Genomic DNA, 21,804 nt, shown 5'->3' with positions numbered 1-21,804 from the left:
CAATTCCAGAGGACTCACGCTGGGGAAAGTGAGGCACTCCGACTCCTTTTAACCAAGGAAAAGCTGGGTCTGTTATCTACGTAATGGGCAGCCCACAAAGATCCCACTTCTTGTCCTTCTCCATTCAGTCCCTGCCCAATGAGGGGTCTAGCGGCTTCTACCACACTGACCAAGGCCACTAAATCTTAGTGTCAATCACCAGCAGCTTCCTCCATAAGGACCTTGAAGGCCACCAGCCAGCCTGGGTCCCCCAAAGTGCTAAGGTTGAACCAGCAGCTTGTGTAGCAGCAAAGAGTATATGACCTTGGGTTTGAATTCAAACCCCACCTTGACTGGTAACTCCATTGCCCTCTGAGCCTCAGTTTTCACATATTTTTTTTTCTTTGCAAGGGGAGATTAGTTGTAATATTTACGTGTATTTACCGCATTGGGCTCTTTGAGAAAATTAAATGAGACATTAATGTGTATTAAACAACCAGCTCAGAAGGTCTTCAAAACCTGTTAGTTCTTTTATTCTTTTGCGTGGAAACAAAATTAAGGAGGGTGGTCTCTGCAGCTACTGGAGAATTCCTGCTTCATTTGAGATGTCCTTGGTCTCCCCTAGATTTTGAAAACCCTCAGCCTTTGGTCTTGAGGCTCCCAGCCCCAGCACTCCTCCCCGCTGTCCCCTAACTTCCTCCCCACCACCACCCCCAGCCCCGCTCCGCACTCCCCTGCCATCTCGCCGCACCCCATCCCCAAAAACTTTTAACCAGCTCTTCAGGAGGGTCCTTCCGAATTGTGGCCTGGGAGCAGGGGGCCACGCCCCTCCCGATCTCATCTTGAGGGGCGTCAGCTGCAGACCCCCGCGCGGGCGCCGGGGAGCCCTGTCCGGTCGCGGCGGCTGCGGAGCCGGGCCCGCAGGGGCTGCCAGTGCGGGTACAGCCCTCCCGGGCCCCTCCGACTGAGGAGCGGCCGACCGCATTGCAGACGCGGGCGCTCCAGCCCTTCCCGCGCCGCCGTCCTCCGGCGGGCGCCGGGGCTGCCGGGGCCGCGCCGTGGCGGGGAGCGCTCCTCTCACGCCCTGCGCGCCCGGCGGCTTCCCTAGCCGCGCGCCGGTCCGGAGCTGGGGACCAGCGCGCTCCAGACGCCTCTGCCTTCCCCTCCCCTTGTCGGCCGCCCCTCTGGTCCCCCGGGGGTGGGGTTTCCCTTCGCGCTCGCCCCCTCCCGCCCCCCTCCTGGGCCTTCCCCTCCCCCGCCCGCCCCTATGTATGTGTCACCGCGCGCCGTGCCCGCCCGCCCACCTACCTTCCCGCTGTTCCAGAGGGGGCTCTCAGAGCTGAGGACGCGCGCGGCGCTGCTCAAGTCTCTCTCTCAGCACCCTCGCCGGCAGGCATCTGACACGGGTGCCAGGGGGCTACGGGCGCCTTTCAGTGTCCCTTCCCTAGGCCGGCCGGGATTCCGCAACCCAGACGCTGCCGCTGCGGCCACGGCCCGAGGGGACCTGCGGACAGGACGCCGGCAGGAGGAGGGGTGCGCAGCGCCCTCCCAGAGCGTCTCCCTCTCTGCGCGGCGAGACCCGGGCGCCTGGCCCTAGGAGACCCCGCTGCCTCGCCAAGTGTATGGGACTGAAGTTCTTGGAGAAGGGACCCAACTCTTCAAGGTAACCGTCTCCTGCCCTCCAAAGAGAGGCTCTCCCAGGGCGCCTGGCGAGCAGGGAGCGGTGCTGTGGCTGCCCCCTCTGTGCTGGAGGCTGTGCTGCTTCCGTCTCCCCCCACCCGCCGGGGAGGTGTGTGCTGGGGGCCCAGACATCCACCGGCTGCGTCCGCAGTGGACTTGAGCAAACTTTCTGGCTGTTGCAGACTCAGAGTGAATGGGGCGAAGGGACACGTGAGGAGGGGCTCTTGTCTCCTGGTCCCCAGAATTAAGGGACCCACTTTTCAAGCCCCAGTGTCTGGGAGGAGCCATAGTGGACAGAGTAGCAGCTCCAGAGTCAGGAAACTGTGGGTCCAAATCCCGCTGTGCTATTTTTGAGCTGGGGGAGTTGATTCATCTTCCTGAGCCTTGGCCTGCCCTCTGTCAGGGGTGAAGGAGGAGGCCTCTTCAGCAGCAGAGTGGCTGAGGAATAAACGAAATGACACGGCAGTGTGTCAGATACCCAGCAGGTGCCTAAGTAGAGGCTGAGAGAACCCTTTGGTTCCACTTTCTTGGCCACTGGGCACCCGGAGGGGTGGGGGAAAGCCAGGAGGAATTGGCAGAGCCTGGGACAGGGCTCCTGAGCTGCCAGCAAGGGAGACAAGAGCAGCGCTCTGAACATGCCACCAAGAAGGGGCATTTCTCAAGGAAGAGGAGGGGAGGGGAGGACACATGGCCATGGGTTGCCTTTCCATCTCTGGATCCCTCTGCAGAAGCCAGTGATGGTGGAGCAGGAATCCTTTCTACCCCTGGGGTTGGGTAGGCAGTTGTCAATGCCAATGGAACCCACATTCTATGCTACAGCAAACTGTAGGGCTGGGAGTCATGTCCTATTGGGGGACAGGATCCAACCCAAACTTCTTCATCATTCTCCTCCTTGCAGTCATAGCGGGGTTCTGATGGGGTTTTTCTAGGGTTTCACCACTAAGGAGCCCAGGTCTCTGCATTTTGATTGATGCGTAAATCCCAGTTCTGCGGGGGTGGCTGGCTACCAGGAGGGAAGGGAGGAAGATGCAAAGCTGAATTGGGTTAGTGTGGCATTTTGGTTCCTGGATGCTGCGGTGGGTGGGTAGCTGACAGTCTGAAACACACTCATCTCATCTCATGATAAGTGAAAGTGAACCTAGAAAGGTGTGATCATTCACTAAAGGTTGCACTGTGACTTAGGGGTAGGGGTAGGACTAGAATCTAGGTTTTCTGAGGCCATAGTTGATCACTAGTACTGATTGAAGGGTCCGGAGGTCTGGGATCAAATCCTCCTCTCTCTTCCTTGTCTTCTGGGCTGCCAAGGAGAAGGGGCAAAGGGGCTTAGGAGGCTCTGTGAAGATCCATGCTGGTGTGTTGGCCTGTCAGCCACTGAGCCAGGAAGAGACGACTCAGGAATGGAAAAGCAATGGGGGAGAAAACCCAAAAGCTTGTTAGGGGTGGAAGTGTGGGGTTGGGGAGACGCTTCTAACCTGAAAGAAAAAATTACAGAACCAAAGATCTCTCCAGTTTAAGAAGTTTGGGATAGAGGAATTATCAAAAGGAAGAAAATCTCTCTCAGAGAAATGCTGGAATTCCTCAGGTTACATCAAGTTGTGTTTAAATTAGATGTATTTCTGTGCAGTTTCTAGCTAAACGCATGGTATATTCATTCATTCCTTCTGACATCTACTAAGCACCACCTAGGTGCCAGGCTCTGTGCTCAGTGCTGGCCCATAGCGGGTCCTCAATAAACAGAAGCTGTGATGTGACCCAAGCAAAGCTCTTAGCACAGTGCCTGCCACTGGACAAGTACTCAAAGCTGTTTGATATTATTATTATTACTGATTTTAATCTTAAGTAGAAGTTTTTCCTTCCTAGAATTTTCAGTGAAAATCATACTTAAATTGGCATTCTTCCTTTATTATTTGAAAGCCCTCTGATCAACACAAGAGCAAAGAATCCAGAGGAGAAAACAACATATATTATTACTTCTTTGGAGGAAGTCTGTGCGCTTGAGGGGTGAGCTCCTGCTCTGTCTGGTGTGAGCCACACCTGTCCCCACGCCCTTCCTCACACCCAGGCACACATTTTGCCCCTGTCACCCTCTCACACACACACTCCTATCCCAGGCAGCCTGTACCCCCGCCTGCCAAGATGGGGCACTCTCCATCCTCATAGACCCAGAATGGCCTGTCAGACTCCCCAGTCTGAGAGGGAGTCCAAGAGAGAGCTCACCTGCTGAGCTGGTGGGAAAGAGCCATGTGGGTGGGCAGACAGCCTGCCGGCCAAGGCAGACCCGGGTTCAATAGCTACATGACTTTGTCAAGGTTTCCTTGACAAAGGAAACTCAGTTTCCTCTTCTCTAAAAAGGGGATGAAAACCTCCGATTGGGGATTTTTGTGGGGATTAAAAGACCCAATGTGGGTGCCTTGTTCGGCTCTCAGCAGGTACCACAAGCCTGAATTCCTCTCCTCTAGTGGATTCTAGGCCCCTTTGGGGTCCCAGTTCTGTCTTAGTAAAAGACTGTGGGTCCAACTTTTGGTGTGGATTTTTTTTAATGATCCCTGCTAGAACCTGGTCCCCCCAAGGCCCTTCTTGTTGGATACTAGGAAGACCTCAGCTGAGCCAGGGGAAGCCCGCAGGACCCTGTTCGGAGTGTCATTTTTAGTCGGCTCCCACATGAACATCTAGAACAGGAGTGGTCCAACTGCTGGTTTTGAAACCAATTTCGTGGAGGTTTAATGAAATAGAAAAGAATAATCTCATAGTGCCTCCCACGTCATAAAGGTAAGTATTGCTTCTGGAAACTTTTCTTTCTGATATATACTTATGCAGGTCTACATAAATATATATATATATGTTGATAATATATATGTATACACACAAATAGACACAAATTTGATATTTGTATAATGTATTTCTTGCTGCGGGTTGTGATCAAAAGAATTTGAAAGACTCTGATCCTGATGATATTTCTGTCTCTGAGAAATTCCTGCCTCGTGGCTCCAGCTGGTGGACGCTGGGGCATATCCTTGCTGGCCCTATAGGAACAAAACCCTTAAGTATCGTGGGAGTAGAGGCAGCGAGGGATGGAAGCTGGAGGTGGGAGTGAAGGGCAAGTTCAAGGAAGAGGACAAGCCTGCTTACAAGTGGAGCAGAAGAAGCGACAGGGCTAATGGACTGCCCTGGTAAAGGGGGTCTGTGGATGGGAACACATCTTGAAATGGGAGCCGGGAGCCGTCCTCTCCTGCTGTCACCAGGCTGCCTCTGGGCCATGCTTTGGGTCCTGACGGGAGCTTTACTACCACCCTCCTTCCTTAAGAAAGCCCTGTTCCAGGGGCCAAAGGTTGGGCTGTCCGTGTGGCATCTCCCCTGGGGAGGCTGCTCTCCTTCCCCTGACCTAACAGAACAACCCCATCCCTGTCAGGGGGTCTGGGCCCCTGGGCACGGTGGGAGCTGGAGTGGAGACTGCAGAGGATGGGCTGCTGGGGGTGGGCAAGGGTAGGGGTAGAGGGAGGGAGCGGGATTGAGGCAAAGGGAAGACCAGAGAGATGGGAATTTGTAGGGAAAACGGTAAAACGGTTCCTTTTTTCAAAAGTTGAATCCAGGGCAAGAACGGAAACGGTAGAGTTTACTTTTAAAAACTCAGAGCCTTCTTGTAAGCGGCCGAGTATGTGTGTGTGTGTTTGAGTGTGTGTATGTGTGTGCTGGGAGGGAGGCCCTGTGGGCTGGCCTGGGCGTGTAAGAGGCGACTTTTCTCCCTCTCAATGGCCTTACAGTGTATCCTAAAGAAGCTTTTTGTTAAACTCATGAATAGGTGGATTTGGGGTGTGTGATGCTGGGCACCGTGATTTGGATATTTGGTTACCTTTGAGGTTACATGTTTTTCCTTTTAAGACACACACCCAAAAAAGGAGCCACCTCTGCTGCATATGGTCTTGGGGCGGGAGCGGGCTGGGGGGGCGGGTACTTCGCGTCTCTCTGTAATTGATTTGACTTGGGGAGCAAGAGTAGGAAGGAGAAACTCAAGACTGGGCAGATCTCAGTGTCCAGCCTGGGAGAGAGCCCCTCTCCTCAACCCCTGGACTCCAGGCCTCTGAGGTGGAACATGGCAGTTCCCAGGCCACAGACGTCCAGGGCTTCTGGGCCAGTGAGGACCGTTATTTAAGAGATGGCAAAGGGGACCAAGGCCTAGAGAGGAAAAGGTATTGTGCTCCAGGCCAGCCCAATGCAGGTCAGTGAGGATCTGGAAGGGAACCTAGGCCTTCAGGCCCTCATCCTGAAACATACCGTGTCCGTGGAAACTACTCGTTCATTCATTCATTCATTCATTCTTCTTTCAGCAACACTTGTCACATGCCAGGCACTGCACTAGGTGTGGGTAACACAGCAGTGAATAAAACAATTCACTCTTCCTGCCCTCCAGCCACTCATGGTCTAATGGGGAAGACAGGTTATAATCAACTTGACCCTGACCCCTCATTTCTATAAAGCAGTGGTTCTCAACTGGGGAGCTATTTTGTCCCCCAGGGAACATTTGGTCGTGTCTGTAGACAATTTTTGTTGTCACTGTGGGAGAGGAGCGATACTACTGGCATCTAGTGGGTAGAGACCAGGGATGCTGCTAAACATTTACAATGCACAGGACAGTGCCTTCTCCTCAACAAGAGAGAATTATACAGCCCAAAATGTCCCTAGTGCCAAGGTTAAGAAACTCTGTTCCAGATCTTCATTTAGTCATTGGGTCAGGCCATGCCCCCCCCAGCTGTGTGTAACAGCAGGAAGGTAAGCTGGGGGTAGGAGGGCAAGAAGGGAGAGTTTGGCAGGCAATAAAGAGGAGACAACAAATGAAAAAAGAGCCAGGGGCACAGAGGTAAAGTAGAGAGAACTTGGACTCTGGTGGCCCAGCTACAGGTTGAAATCCGAACTATGAGTACTTAGACAAGTCATCTCAGCCTCAGTTTCTGCACCTGTGAAATTGGGCTTGTGAGACAGCTGAGAGAATTCAAGATAAAGCAAATAAAGGACTTGACACAAAGTAGACCTACAATAAAATTGCAGCTGTTATGATTATCTGAGGTTTTTAAAGGTCCCACTATGGAAAGTTACAGTATCAGCAGGTACGGACATGTGATCATGAGGTCAAAGAAGGTTGTTGTTTGGGACACGGTTGCCACAATAATGCCTTCTGATTCTGGGGGTGCAGGGTCAGCACCTCCTCACACACACAGCTCCCAGCAAGGGGTGAGAAGATGGGAGAACGGTTAGCTGCAGCAAGAACCCCAATGTGTGCATCCTCCAGTGTGTGCAGGGGGAACAGCACTGACTTGGAGTCACATGAACTGGGCACTGCCTGGCTGTGTGATGTGGGGAAGTTGTTTCACCTCTCTGAGCCTGAGGTTCCTTATCTGTAAAATGGAGATACTAAGCCCTGCCCTCACAGGTCGAGATCCAGTGAGAAATTACTGTCCAGGAAGCTGCCTTCTGGGGGTGCCTGTGAAGCCTAAGCAGGACTCTTTTGTATCTGGTGAGCATTGTGCTCAAACCAGTGCTAGGCACAGACAGTCTGAATGAATGAATGAACAAACCAGTGGACCACTGCACTATAAATTCCTCTCAATTCTTGACAAGGAAAGTGCCAGCAACACCCAAACAGGCATCCTCCACTTTGCCACTCCATCCCAAGAAAGCCAGAAGCCAGGACCTCTGGTTCCCAGTGCCTGCTAGGGTCAGGTTACCGCACCAGGCAGCAGCGCCCTCTAGAGGGAACTGCAGATACAGCCATTGAGCTGTGACAGTCCCAAGAGCAGGATCCCCATGGGGGGAGGGAGGGAGGAATGGGACATCAGAACTGAGGAAGCTGCTGAACAGAGGACCAAATCAGGATCAGGAACCTGGAGACTTATCTCAGTGCAGGCATGTCATTGAATACCTCCATTTTCCTTTCTTTAAAATGGAACCATTACTCAACCACATGGAGTTGAAATCACAACAAATCAAGGCCTAACTGAAAGCCACTAGCCAAATGGGTGGATTTGGGAAATCAGCAAACTTCCCTGAGCCTTCTCAGAATCATGAAGCATTAGAGCTCAGGGGAACTAAGGAGACATTTAAATCACCTGGCTCCTTCATCATGCAGGTGAAGAGACTGAGTCCCAGAGAGGGGAGGGCCTTGGACTGGGAGGGCACAGGATGCTCTTGGCAGAGCCACGGCTTTAACCAGGCTTCTGAGGCTCCTCCCTCCACATCATATGTCACATCCAAACCAGTAATAGGAGGTGCTAGGTCACATAAACACTGTGCCATCCCATCCAACCGTGGACACATTTTGTCCTGGGACCACCCATTGCCCACCCTTGGGCCACCTTCTGACTCTGTCCTTCCAGGGTCCTTCCTGGCCCCAGGGTTGCTTTTGGGAAGAAAACCCTTTAGAAGAGAAATGTCCAAGGCAAGGGGGGAGCCCAGACTCCCATCTCTCTCAAGAAACCTGGGCTTCCTTGTCCTGGCCACCACCCTGGGTCATACTTAGGGGAATTTTCCCCAACAAACCCTGGATCTTCCCTGACCTTCCCCCCACTACTTCCCTTCCCCATCAAGGGTGCTCCTTCCTCCTCCCAACCAAACCCCCTCACTTTGACCTGCTTATTCAGATGGTTCAGGGGAACACCTGGATTTTAGGATGACTCAGGGATGTAGCAGATGTTTGCCAGTTTTACGAGGCACTGAAAAGGGGGCCTGGAAGGCTGTCACCAGAGGTACTCTGTCCCTAGAATCAGAAACATTTAAGGAGCTTTTGAGAAACAAGGGTTCCCAGGCCTCATGTGCCCCCAGAGGTTTTTGGTAGTGGGGGGCAGGTTAGTAATCTGCGTTTTTCAAAATCTCCCCAGGTGATGCTAATGCAGTCCTGATTCTGAACCCCTAGTTTAAAGCCCAAAACAGTTCCTCTTGTTGCATTTGGTTCTAAGCCCCTCCCTCTAGCCCTGCCTCTCAAGGTGTCTTGTCCTCCCTTCCCTGCAGACAGAACTACAGCCTCTGGCCTCACCTTTGTCCTTTAGGGGAGTGAGAAAGTGGAAGCCTGCCTCCCCTCTCCTGCCTGAGACAGGGACCCTTCTTCCTTAACACAATTGTCCTTGACCCTGGATTAAAGTACATTTGTCCCAAGGGGCAGAAAAAGCTAGGCCAGGGTTCCCCAACGTAGAACATTCCTTCCAGGGATGTCAATAGCATTGCATGTAAAAAGGATCTCATCCCTTAGGGTTAAACAGAATAAAAAGTGCCCCTTTCTTGCAGGATTTCACAATATGCTAAGGGGCATTGGAAATCTCCATCAAGTTCCTCACATTGAATGTGACCAGAGAACTCTTCTTCCCCAGAGCAGAGTGAGGGACTCAGTCTAGAGATGCTGATCTAGGCAGTCAGCCAGGTCTGATGCTGCAGCAGGAATGAGGCTGCTGCACCAGGGCCCCAGGGCCAACCCAGGACAAGGGAGACCCCACCAAGTAGAGGTTAAAACCCTAAACTTCAAACGTATTCACTGACGCAACAAGCCCTCTCCACCACCAGGGCAAGGCTGGACCCAACCTCTCCTTTTCCACCTCCTACCTGCTACCTTCCGTTTAAAGGTTGGTCATGTTGGAAGTTCATTTTGGTTCCTTTTTTTTCCCTGGATTTAAAAGAAAAATGGGGAGAGGGGTAGAACATTCAGTGTGGTTTTCCAGAGGGTGGGGCCTTGGCTCCTTGGCTGAGTCCTGCCTCTGAACACTTTCTCTCTCCAGACCTGACTGCCCTGCCGGCTCCACACACACCCCTCCTACCCCATCGGCTGCAGGCCTAACCCTGTGTGCTCTACTGGCTGTCTGACTCCAGGGGGCACCAGTCTCCCAGAAGTCTCAGTGAGTAGCATCCCCAGGGGGGGAATGGCAGCCCCAGAGCTGAGCAAAGAGGTGCCCTGTCTACCTACCTGTCTCTGTCCCCTGTCCTCACCACTCCATCGGTGGGCATCACCCCCACCCAGGCCCACACAGCCCAGCCAGGGGACTTCTTCAGCCCTTTCCTCAGCCCTTAATTCCCCTTAGGGCAGCCTCATTCTGGGATTCCTACTTGCTTCCTAAGCCCAACCTGCAGTGGCTTCTGCCGTAACTCGCTTTGGTGATGTTTTAAGAGACAGGGTCCCCCTGGTGTGAGGGAAGCTGATTGCTTAGATTGTCTTCAAACCCATCCCTGAGGGAGAGGACTGCTATGTAGACGGTTTGGGGATTGGAGTGGCTTTGTTAGTCAAGGAAGCTCCTAGCACTGACTCAGAGCCTTGGCCTCCTACTGCCCCCTCGACCCACCTTGGCCTCCATCGCTCGTCTCTCAGGAGCTCCCTCTGCCCTCTCAGTGCCTGGGGGCGCCCGGGCTTTACCCACGGGGGTCAGCAAGACTCTTATATACACCAGATAAGGCTCAGGCAACTTCGATGGCTGGAAACTGGCAACTAGTCTGGACTACTCCTCAGTCACTGCAAGTACCCTGTGGGATGACCTACCCTTAGATGCAGGCAGCAATCACGCCTGCCTCAGCCTTCTGGGGATTGCAGAGGCTCTTAACAGGCCGTAGAGATGTGGTCCTCTCACACTAAGAATAAAGCCCAATGCCCTTCTTTGGCCCAAGACCCTCAGGAGCTGTCTCCCTGCCGTCTCAGCATCCACGATTCACTCTCCCCTCACCCACCACCATCCAGCCACTGGCCTCCCACTTCATTCCCACCTCAGGGCCTTTGCCCATATGGTCTCCCCTGCCAGGATGCCCTTCCCACATCACTTTGCGTAGCTGGTTCATTCTGGTCATTCAGGTCCAAATGTCACCGCCTCGGTGAAGCCTTTAAGTTGGCCGCCCAATTTCAAGAAGATGAACACCTCCACCCCAACGCCCCAGCAATCCTTTGTTGCATTTTCTCTGTAGCTTATCACTATCTAAAAGTTGCTGCTTGGTTGTTTTCCTTGGTGATTGTCTGCCCCCTTCCCAGCCCCTCCAAGAACAAAAGCTTCATGGGACAGGAGCCCTGTCTGTCTTGATCGTCTTCTATCTCCAACACCTAGAAAATGCTTAGCATGCAGTAGGTGCTCGGTCAAAGTCTGCTGAGTGACTTCAACCCAGTGCTTTTCAAACCATGCTCCACAGGGAGTCGGCATGGGGGCGGGTGTCTCTGACACCCCTCAGGGGCCACAGAAGTGAGTTGAGAGGGGCAGTGATTGTGAGGGTCTGTGTCAGGTTCTATGAGAACAACTCTGATTTTATGTCTTTTGAAAGCCATCCTGTGGTGCATCTTTCTCTTGTCATAGATATGAAAGCTGGGACCTAGAAAAGAGTATGTCCTGGATAGAGGTGTGGCTGTCAGAGCTGGAACTAGGGCCCAGTCTCCCAGCTCCCAGTGCTCTATCTCTGGAACATGGCGGCTGTCTAAGAACAGTCCCCACTGGCCCAGCCACCTTAGTAGCCCCATCCCAACCTCGCCAGGGCCCAGGGACTCTGCATAGTCACCTGAGCCAGCTGATGTTCTGCCATCAGTGGGACCCAGCTGAGGAGAGGAATGGCCACTCCCCTTCCAAGCTTTCCTTAGCAGTTCATGATGACTCGAATGTCTTGGGGAGCAGCTGCTTCTAGAAATAAATTTACATTTTTAGGTTCTACCACCTTTGGAGCTTCAAATTCTATCATTGGGCCACCCAACATGGACCATGGGCTATCTTTCATCTCATTTCCTGTACATCTTTCAAGCTGCAGGGTCCCAGCACTACCCATGACATGGTAGGAGGTAGGCCAGGCACCGGGGAGAGGATAGAGAAGAAGACGAGGTTTCCTTGGCCTCAGAGCTCAGTGTCTTCATGATTCTGAAGACCTCGGTGGGCAGCTCTTCTGCGCCTTCACTGTCCACACTGAGCAACATTACCCCGGCCCAGCTCTGCACCTGTCCTCTCAGGCCCCGCCCACTCTGGGCCTTCCTTGAACTCCAGCTCCACCTTGTCTTTCTTTTGTGGTGGAGAGTCCAGCATATTGTCACCTACGTTTTATTCCCAGTTCCCTTCCTGATGACATCTAGCCACTGTCTTCCAGGGGTGGAGTCAGGTCAAAGGGCTCCAGGCCCAGTTTGGCCAATTCGCCAGCGGTGTGACCTTGCCAGAGTTGATTAGTCTTGTATGCCTCAGTTTCCTTATCTGCAAATTGGGTATAATGACTCTCCCCTCATAAGTTTATTGGGAGGATAAAGCAAGATAACACAGCTAAACCAAGGTACGTAGCACAGAGCAAGTGCTCTCAAAGCACTCTCGAAGCTGTTCATCATGAATATCCCCGGGCCCATTCCTGGTGTCTCAGAACCTGACATTTTGTAGCAGTGGGTTGGATGATCATGTGACTGCCTCCTCTTGCCCAAACTGAAGTTCCTCAGCTGCTTTCCTGCCCACTTATGCTCTTAAGGTAGTCATAAAAGCTTGGAGCAGGAAGGGACCTGAGGGATGCAAAAAGAGCCTTATGTTCCCTGCCACTTTGAAGTTAGCACAAGTCTCCCCACACACCTGGAAACTGCAGCAAGCCTACTGTACCATTGTAATAACTTCATCTTAACTTGATTATATCTGCAAAGATTCTATTTCCAGATAAGGTCACATTCACAGGTACTGGGGGTTAGAGCTTCAACATATCTTTTGGGGTGGGGGAGAGACAAAATTCAGCTTATGGCATTCTTTATTGACTTGCTATTATGTTTTAGATCTATGCTTCATTTGTAAGGTATAAAGGAAGTTCTATCAGTGAAGGCAGATTAAATAAATGATACATCTTCCAATAGGTCAGTGCATGTAAGCTAACCAGAGACTGGACAAGTTGAGTACAAAGGATATAAATGCCCTCCCATGACCTGAACCAAACTCCCCATGTACACACACTTCATGCTGAGTCAGCAGGAAGCTCTATGAAGTAGGTCTAATTATCCCTATTTTATAGATAGTGAAACTGAGGCAAAGTTGGTAAGTGGTAGGGCCAGGACTTGCACTCATGACTATCTGATTATAAAGTTTATGGTTTCCTGGCTATTCCGTGCACTGTGCCCCGAGAGAAGATGAATTTCCCAGATCAGACCCTGACATCTAGCATAAGAAAGAGAAGCACCAGGACTTGTTACCCAGTCTGGGGCCTGTCCTTCAGGGGGTGTGTGTAAAGCCCTGTTTATTCCTGTGCACCATGCCCTTGAACTTCATGGGGATTCCTTGGCTCAGGGTCAGGGCCACCTTCAGGAGAGGGAGCCATGAGCTGGAAAGACCTTGGGCCTAGAGTCTGTTGAACACTCACTGTGACAGAAGAAAATTCTGTTTCCCAGCAGGTTTCCAAGACTTCTAACACATAGGGAACTGTCTCCCTCCTCCCTTCCTCCCTGAGACACTCCTCCCCACCTCCCCACACCAACCTTAATTGGCTGTCACCTTGGTCACTGGGGAGTCCGTTGGCTTTGACCCACAAACTCCAGTTCTCCTAACGGCCTGGCAGGACTGGAGCTTATTTCCTAGTGCGATTGTCCTGAATGTAGATTCTTTAGAAGGACATCAGCTCAGCTTTTTATTAATTAATTAATTTATTTATTTATTGGCTGTGTTGGGTCTTCGTTTCTGTGCGAGGGCTTTCTCTAGTTGCCGCAACTGGGGGCCACTCTTCATCGCGGTGCACGGGCCTCTCACTATCAGGGCCTCTCTTGTTGTGGAGCACAGGCTCCGGACGCGCAGGCTCAGTAGTTGTGGCTCACGGGCCTAGTTGCTCCGCGGCATGTGAGATCTTCCCAGACCAGGGCTCGAACCCGTGTCCCCTGCATTGGCAGGCAGATTCTCAACCACTGCGCCACCAGGGAAGCCCCTAGATTTTTTTAAAGGATATAAAATTTCATTTTATTTTTAGAAACATTTTTCCTTTAAAAAATAATAAAGAACAACATAGAAAGTTTAGGAAATAAAAATGCTCAAAATGGAAAATATTAAAATCTACTATAAACTCTCCTCCCAACAATGACCAGAGTTAAATTTCTGTGTATTTTTCTGGTCTTTTTTCTGTGAATAGGTATACATAAGAACAGAATGGAATTGCATTCTACATATTATTTTGCAACTTGCTTTTTGAGCTTTATGATATAGGGTGAACATGTTTCCAAGTCAGTAAACAGTTTTCCATAATTGGACTATTCTACATGCCAGGCTCTCTATTGGACATGGTAGGGAATACAAAAGGAGAAATTAAAAGTTTTCCCTGACTTTCCGGAAAGCCCACAAGCTAAGTCGGAGAAAGTGATGTGTGCTCGTCATGTGATGCAGAGAGCCCTAGTTTCTTGCCCTCCTACAGCTGATTGTGCAGCTGTGAGTGAATTTTTCCATCAAGGGAAATTGGCATCAGGCTCTCCTGGGCTGGAGGCTCAGCTACAGTGCAGTGGCGGTCACTGGGAGAGAGCATGCTTTAGTAAGAAACTCTGCAGGCATTCCGCTGATGGGTCTGTGTTCTCAGTGAGCCAGAGACAAGGGGCTCAAATTTGCTGCTCCCAGAGTTGGCCTCTGTTCCCTCATTTCTCTGAGTGAGAGCATTTTGAGGCACCACACGTGTATCTAGTGTTTCATGACATGTATTTCTCATACAACATGGCCCTCCTAACAAGCAATTCATCTGCTGCTCAGATAAACAAACAACAGTCTCACCCAGTAATGGAAGAAAGATGATGTGTTCAACTCTTTAGGAGAGAATGTGGGGGGCTCCACCATGACACCTTCCTAAGAGATTTTCAAGGTGAGTTTTGATCGTACCTGGTTTCCATCTTGTGTGCGGCTTTAGAGCCCAACCCCATGAAGATGCAACTCCTCTCTGGGGTATGTGAAGGCGTCCCAGGATGCTGGAGGCCAGGTGGTACCCGGGAGAGCCCTGAGTATGTGAAGGCCTCCTTGGATGTAAAAAAACAGTCCAGAAAAACATGGAAACTGTCCAATAGAAATAGCATGCAAAGATCTCTAGATGTTTCCAGTTACGGATATATATTTGCCTCCTCAAAAGGAAAGACAGTAGTCCAGTTCATACAGACAGAAAGTAGAATGGTGGTTGCCAGGGGCTGGGCGAGAGGGGAGGAGGGGAAATGGGAGTTATTGTTTAATGGGTACAGAATTTCAGTTTTGCAAGATGAAAAGTGTTCTAAAGATGGATAGTGGTGATGGTTAAGAAACAGGGCTTCCCTGGTGGCACAGTGGTTGAGAGTCCACCTGCCGATGCAGGGGACACGGGTTCATGCCCCGGTCCGGGAAGATCCCACATGCCGCGGAGCGGCTGGGCCCATGAGCCATGGCCCCTGAGCCTGCACGTCTGGAGCCTGTGCTCTGCAACGGGAGAGGCCACAACAGTGAGAGGCCTGCGTACCGCAAAAAAAAAAAAAAAAAAGAAAAAGAAACAATGTGAATGCACTTAATGCAACTGAACTATAAAATATATGAACTTGAAAATAGTTAAGATGGTAAATGTTATGTTATGTGTATTTTATCACAGCTTTTTTAAAAAGGAGGTCAATTTGTTAAAAAGGGAAAGGTAACTTTCTTGTGAGGACAATTTTGTTGAAGAAACCCTGACTGGGAGGCAGCAGATGGCATGAATCCCTCGAAGGAGCTTTCATGAAGCTCGCTGCTCTGGCATCCTGTCGGGAGGCTGTTGGGCACCATAATCCTGACAGCCTTGCAGGGCACAGTTACACAGCCAGGAACAGCTGGCAGAGAACTGGGGACATGCCGGGGACATGCCAGGGGCAGCTGGAAAGGGAGGAAACGGGAACGGGGTGGGGGCAACATCATTTCATGTCGATGTTTGAGCCTCTTCGCCGACTATTCTCGAACAAGTCAAGAGTCAGAGAGGTCTGTGAGGGGCTCAGAGAGCAAGCTCTCTGCCTCTTGTGGGGTCTTATTCTATAGCACCGAGGTGCCTTGGTGCTTTGAGTCAAAATGTGAAGCCTCCCCGTGTAGGAGGCACACAACCAATGTCCGTTCTTTGAATCGTGCTTTTAAGCTGAGGCCACAGATTGTCAAAGGTCTTTGGGTGACAAGAACAAACCCATGACAGGCTGCATCCTCAGCACCTGCCCCCATCCCTGGCACAGGCATGGGAAGCAGAGAATTGGTTAGGAGCACTGGTTTTGGAGTCAGACTAATCTGGGTTTGAATTCTGGCTCGGCCACTCCTTGGCTGTGGGATTTACGGTAAGTCATTTACCCACGCCGAGCTTCGGTATCCTCCTTTCTAAAACTGGGACTAGTAATGGTGCCCCTCCCAGGACGATTGTGAGCCTTGAATGACATGATTTGTTTGTTCACACTGCTGCTGCGCACCATGCCCAGCCTGGGCTCAACCTTCAACAGACAGCCATTTTTAGAGGAAGTAGTCATGGTAGGTGCTCGTGGGTGAGGGAGACCCAAGGATGGGCAAGCCCAGTGTACACCCCAGTGGGTGAAATCTCCCTGCAGAGGCAGACAAATGCTCTAGGAGCATGTGCTCCTGCTGTAATGGAGGAGGTGAACCTGAGCACCATGGGAACTTCACAGAGCCAGGATCAGCCAGCAGAGATAGTGGGGGCTGTGATTTCCTCCTGACACACACCTTAGATCGGGTCATTCCCCAAACCCCTGAGAGCCCCCCATCACCTACAGAATAGCCAAACTCATTAGCCCAATCATGGAGGTTCCTCAGAATCTGGCCCAGCTTTGTTTCTAACTTTATTTGATCCTTCACCAGTTGGATCCACTCCTTTTGCCATGCCTTTGTTCATGTGGTCCCTTCCTCCTAGAATGCCCTCTCCCTACCTCCGTATGCCCAGGGTGTCCTCATCTTTCAAGGCTCAGCTCAAAAGCCACCTCTTCTTCAAAGCTCTCTCAGGTCCTCCCAACAGGAGTGATTTCTGTATCGTAGCTTCTGGAGACCTCTCATTGAGAGAGGCTCCCCTCTTGTACTGTAGAATTTATTCCCACATCTTATCTCCCATCTCCCACAGTGAGCCTCAGGGGTGGATTCACACTGGTCCTTCCTTAAATCCCCCTCATCACCTGCTGCGGAGTTTTCCACATGGTGGGTGTTTGACAGAGGAAACGAGAGAGGGAGGAGGGCCAAGAAGTTCTTGGAACTTTTCCAGATGAAAGGCAATTATTCCTTCCACATGAGGGCCAAAAAAAGAATGCTCAGCTCTTCAGAGCACATGCTCCAAGAAGGGAAAGCAGTGTCACTGACGGACGGCTGTGGGAAGAAGAGGGCTTGTCCACTGTCTTGTCCGCTCAACCCACACTGAACCACCCTGGGCAGGACAAACTAACCTGAGGGAGCAGAAAGGTGCAGTTTCAGGAGGTCTCCAAGACCTCCTCCTGGCCCAGTAATTCACCAGAAGGACTCAAAGAACTCAGCAAAGCTGCTTTGCTCACGACTTATGGTTTATTACAGCAGACGAATACAGATCAAAATCAGCAAAGGGAAGAGGCATGCAGCACAGGGTCCCAGAGAGACCAGGCATGAGCATCCAGATGTGCTCGCCCAGGGCATTATGTGGACAATGCTTACTTCTCCCAGCAACAATGGGTTACAGCATGCACAGAGTGTTGCCAGCCAGGAAAGATCACTTGAGCCTGGCTGTCCAGGGTTTTCACTGGAGGTTGGTCATATAGACATGGCTGACCACCCACATGGCTGACCTTAGTCTCCAGCCCCTCCAGAGGTCAAGTTGATATCACATGACCCAAGACCCCCACCGTAAATCACACTGTTAGCATAGACTATCCAGCATGGCCCAAGGCCCCCAGCTATATAAGGGCTTAGAGATTACCTCCTGGGAGCCAGGTGCACAGCTCCCACTGGCTCTTAAAGAGAAGCATGACCCAAAAGGAGCTAAGTGGATGTTCTCTATGAAGTCTTCCCAGTCTTGGAATCAGGGCATGCAAACTAGAGTCAAAAGAATGAGGTTTGATTCCAAATGACTAGATCCCAGGACTAAACTCCAAGAACGTGCATCTGCCCCTAGAGTTTAAGGGGTTGGGCTAATTGCCTCTTGTTTCCTTTCAGCTGCATCTCAGGCACCTGGCCCTCTGCTTTGTTCAGGAATTTGGCTGTAACCCCAAATGCCTGGTGGCCCTTTCTGGCAAGGACCCTTGGCTTCTAGAAACCTTTACTGAAGATAATTTTTGAAACCTGGGCTCAGTTTCCACCCAGAGAGGCCACCAAGGAGTCATGCTGGGTCCCCTAGCCCCTTCTCAAACTCCTGTAGGAAGGAGCACTCTGTCCTGCCAGGTTGGTGGTCAGCGCCAAGTTGAGGGAACTCAGTTCTTGGCCCAAGATTCCTGCCCCAAGAAAGGTGCTTGTGCCTGATGGAAAGTTTGGGCTGAAGGATACTCTTCCAAACTCCCAAGTCTGATATTTACACAACGTCTGAAATTAATGCAGAGAAAACCTCCAAAGTGCCCGGGCTGGAACGGAAGCCTGAGAACAGGAAGGGGCATGTCCCAAGTACCAGGTTTTTTTTCACAAAGAGAGCAGGGCAAAGCTCAGTGTCCCTGGGTGAGTGAATGAGGAGCCATTAACCTTGCCGTGTACCACTCTCCACTTTAAACTGGTTTTACAAGGAAATTGCAATTGGGAGTGGGGAGAGGTGGGAATAATGGGGAAAGGTTGGTGGTGCTGAACTGAATTCTTCCCTCTGGTGCCCACCCTGGTCCAGTCATAGCCTTCAGGGCCAGGTTTGGCTGCTTCCTTCCCACCCCAGGAAGTTCCATCATGGCTGGCCTTCCTTCCCAGCTCTGGACTTGGCTCACTTCCAGCACCTTAGAAAAGCAGCCTTCATCAAGCTGCCAGCATGACTCTGAGCTCTGTTTTGTCCCTGGATGCCATCTCCTGGGTCACCCACCACTCCCTGCTTGGTGGCCCCTGGGCCCATCCTGACCACTCCTGGTCCTCTCTTTACAGGAGAGGAGGGTGGATGAATCTTTCCAGGGGCCATGGCATGCTCTAGGCTACCCCTGTTAGCCGCATTTGGAGTTACCCTTCCTCCTAGAGCTTCTAACATATTCCAGGACTGCGGAGGCAAGAATGCTTTGAAATCACATGCAACAGTTATGATCAGTCTTAAGCTTAACACTCCTTCCATTCCAGAACTTAATCCAGAAAGAACATTGCCCATTCATGAAGCACCATTCATTCATTTATTCAGCAAATATTTGTTGAACACCTGCTATGTGACAGGCACTGTTCCAGGCACCTGAAGTGTGTAGAGTAGTAAGCAAAGCAGACAAAAGTCCCTGCCCTCATGGAGTGTATATTCTAGGAGGGGAAACAGACAATAAACAAACAAACAGAAAATGGCAATAATTTCTAATAATGATAATGATGTAAATAAACAATAATAGGGTGACATGATAGGGAGGCACTGGGTAGGGGTGAGGGAACAGGGTGGTCAGGGAAGGGACCTTTGAACTGAGGCTGAAATGATGAAAAGTGGCCAACTAGGGAAAGATCCAGAAAAGTGTACCAGGAGGAAGGAAGAGCAGGTACAAAAGCCCTTAGAGGGAAACAAGTTTTTATGTTCAAGAAACAGCTAGGGGCTTCCCTGGTGGCGCAGTGGTTGAGAGTCCGCCTGCCCATGCAGGGGACGCGGATTCGTGCCCCGGTCTGGGAAGATCCCACATGCCGCGGAGCGGCTGGGCCCGTGAGCCATGGCCGCTGAGCCTGCGCATCCGGAGCCTGTGCTCCGCAACGGGAGAGGACACAACGGTGAGAGGCCCGCGTACCGCAAAAAAAAAAAAAAAAAAGAAAGAAAGAAACAGCTAGAATGTGGCTGGGAATAGAGGTAGGATGAGGTGTGTGTAGGAGCGAGGGCATACCATGTAGGAACTTACAGGCCATAGGCACGGGCTGGACTTCATTCCAACGACATTCGTCTTGTTCTGCCATGAAATATAGGCCAAGATCCCTCTTTTTTCCCCCAGATTTCTGGATCTGAAATTCAATGAGAACATCCCCTATCTTCCCTTTAATTTAAATATGTTTGTTGACTGAAGAGTGGAATGAATAAGTAAAACTAATGAATGTAGAGGGGCTGGGAATGTTGAGAAGAAACATGGAATTGATAGCCATAAGACCTGAGTTCCAAGCCAAGTCCAGCCACTTACTATCTGTGTGACTTTTGGCAAGTTGCTTAACCTCTCTGAGCAGTCATCTCACAATCTGTAAAGTGAGGATAACAAAACCAATCTTTGAAAGGTTTTTTTAAGCATGGCGTTATGTACCATTATGATCAGAGTATAGTTCCTGGCACATAGTAAGCCCTTCGTAAAGGTAGTCTTCAGATGGTCCCTGAAACCACTGTATAAGCTGATTCTGACTGTAAGATACTCACTGTTGCCGGAGGGTGGAATAGGGAGGGCCGCCCTCAGTCAGTGAACATGCAGAAGCTCTGAGAGTGACAGGTCTTGTGTCACTGGATACAACACCAGCAGCATTAGGATCTTACATACAGTCCAGAATTTTACTTGAACCCACATCCTGTGCCCAGGCTTGGTGCGAATGCAGGAATGAGCCTAGGTTAACCAAGTTGGTGGGGGAGGGGGTCCCATGGTTTGTTATCATTGCAGATCAAAAGTCCATCCTCATGGGGCATCATTTAAGTTAGATCGAGGCATAAACTGTATTTGGGTGTAACTTCTTATCAAGTCAGCACGTGTTGGTTGTGGGGCTACTATGTGCAGAGCCCTGTCCTTGGCGACCACGGCAGGTGCTCAGTGCATCTATGCTAGACTGAATGCCGTGATGGGTGTACATGATGCAGCTATTCTCTTCTCCCTCCTCAATGAGGGAGGATTCAGTTGGACAAGACTTAGGAAAGGAGACAAAATTTACTGAGAGCCACACAGTGTCTCTCATTTAATCCCCACAAAAGCCCTATGCGATAGATCCTATTTGATCATCACTTTAGAAGTAAGGAAATAGATCCTTCAAGAGGTTAAATAATTGAGCCAAGGTTTTATGTTCCCATATAAATATCAGGACTGCGATTTAACAGCATCTATGTGACTCCACAGCCATCTTCTCACTACACAGCCCTGCCCTCCACCCAAGCCATTCCACCCAGCCACCCACACACCCCCATAAGTGCTTGGCCTGGTAGTTTAAACCAGCAGTGGGAAAGAAGCCACAAGCTGGGTTGTATTTGTTAATTAATTGGTGGTAACAACAAGGAATGACAAGAACATGGGCAGAAAGGAGATGGTTTCAGGCCAGGGTACCTGGAATTTCCCAGGAGGTAGTATTTGCACTGCATTCAGAGAAGGCTATGATTAGGTCAGATATAGAGCTGTGCTACAGATGCAGAGTCTTCTGGAAAGAACAAACTGTGTGAGCAAAAGGAAGGATGGGAAAGTGCAGGGCCAGACCCAAGCCAAGGGCACTGTTGGGAGATAAGCCCATGGCCACATTAGCAGAGATACCAGGTATGACAACATCTGGACCTGTGTCATTTCTTGATTTCTTTATTTTTTCTCCCAATTCCACCACTTGAGCCTTGCTCCTCCCCTTAGAGCCTCCTCTAATTCCTCTGAGACTTAGGCAGGACCTCCACAACCTCACAGCTCCCCTCTTTGCATCCTGCTGCCCCTCACTTCTTCCCCAGCACATTGAGGGCACAAGGGACATCTTTCCAAGTGGGCTTGAACTTTCCCAGATAATGCTGATCTTAGTGCAGGGGCAAGTAACAGATGAGCTGGTTCTTAACCATGGGGGAGGCTGTGATGTGACTGTGAGATGTGACTCACTCTGACCCCATATCAAATGAGTCTCTCTTCTGAACTGTGTGGCGCTGGCATTTAGAATCTCAGAGAACTCCAGGGCCAATTTTCCCACTCTGCCCCATGTCAAAGATGGAAAAACTGATGCTCGGGGTCATACAGTCATTCTAGGCAGGGTCAAGGTTAGGATCCAGCGCCCACTCACTGATGTCTGCTACCTCTGGGTATAGGTTTGTCTCCATCCGCGAGGCTATAAGCAACTCAGAGGAAAACCCTTCCTCCCCACCTCATTGTGCCCTTCTGTCTAAGCACAGTGCTGCTTGAGGCCAATCCTAGACAAAACTATGGGCTTGAAACGTCGATCTACA

The 21,804-nt window shown here is 50.8% G+C and overlaps 1 protein-coding gene across 3 annotated transcripts in view; it reads left to right on the top strand.

The window, feature by feature from the left end:
* The first annotated feature begins 1,259 nt into the window (after positions 1 to 1,259).
* The window catches only part of ACAN (aggrecan), a 62,099-nt gene continuing 41,554 nt past the window's right edge, over positions 1,260 to 21,804 (top strand). For 2 of the 3 annotated variants that reach the window (XM_081229883.1, XM_081229881.1), the window contains exon 1: positions 1,260 to 1,642. The gene's annotated coding sequence lies outside the window, so the exon portion shown is untranslated. The remainder of the gene's footprint in view (positions 1,643 to 21,804) is intronic. The other variant, XM_081229882.1, reaches the window with a different exon arrangement.

This window comes from Mesoplodon bidens (genome assembly GCF_964165515.1).
Source record: "Mesoplodon bidens genome assembly, chromosome: 3".
Taxonomy (NCBI): Eukaryota; Metazoa; Chordata; class Mammalia; order Artiodactyla; family Ziphiidae; genus Mesoplodon; species Mesoplodon bidens.
Note: the sequence above shows the minus strand (reverse complement) of the source record. Positions and strands in the feature narration are given on the sequence as shown.